The following is a 769-nucleotide window of genomic DNA, read 5'->3' as shown; positions in this document are numbered from 1 at the left end:
TCCTGCAGGCGGCAGAGGATTTCCCCACTCCAGACATCAGTGTTGAGTGGGCCCAGACCTGCTTGCTAGAGCCACATACAACCCACAGGGCCACTGCGGAGGAGTCTGCTGCTGGGGGGGGGGAGCCCAGAACTATTTTTTAGAGCCATGTGCATCCTGCGGGTGGTGGCAGAGGAGTTCCCCACTCTGGGCTCCCACTCTGAGAGGGCCCAGATCAGCTTGCTAGTGCAGCACGCCAGTGGAGGAGTCCTCCACTCCCCATTCTCCTGCCCCCCGCCCCAGTTGCCTCTGCGGGGCTGACCTAGGACTGATCTGGCTGCTGTTCCCCTGCCCCCACCCCCACCCCCGTTGCCCTGGTGGGTGAACTAGGACTGATCTGCTTGCATGCATGCCCTGCACCACTGCTGCTGTTCTCATGCCCCCTAGTTGCTCTGGTGGGGCTGAACTGGGACTGATCTAGCCGCTGCAGTTCCCCTGTCCCCCGGTTGCCCCAGTGGGGCCAAACCAGGACTGACCCAGCTGCATACATTCCCCTGCCTCCTGGTTGCCCCAGCGGGGCTGTTCAAGAATTGTTCCAGCCACTGCCATTCCCCTTCCCCCCAGTCACCCCGGTGGGGTTGAAATAGGACTGATCCAGCTGCTGCCATTCTCCTGTCCCTCCCCTGGCCGCCCCAGTGGGGTTAAATGAGGATTGACCCGGCTGCTGCCATTCCCCTGCTCCTCCCCACCCCCTGTCACCCTAGCAGGGCTGAAGTAGGACTGATTCAGC

This window comes from Otolemur garnettii, unplaced genomic scaffold (assembly GCF_000181295.1).
Source record: "Otolemur garnettii isolate 467f Iridium unplaced genomic scaffold, OtoGar3 scaffold00043, whole genome shotgun sequence".
NCBI lineage: Eukaryota > Metazoa > Chordata > Mammalia > Primates > Galagidae > Otolemur > Otolemur garnettii.
Note: the sequence above shows the minus strand (reverse complement) of the source record.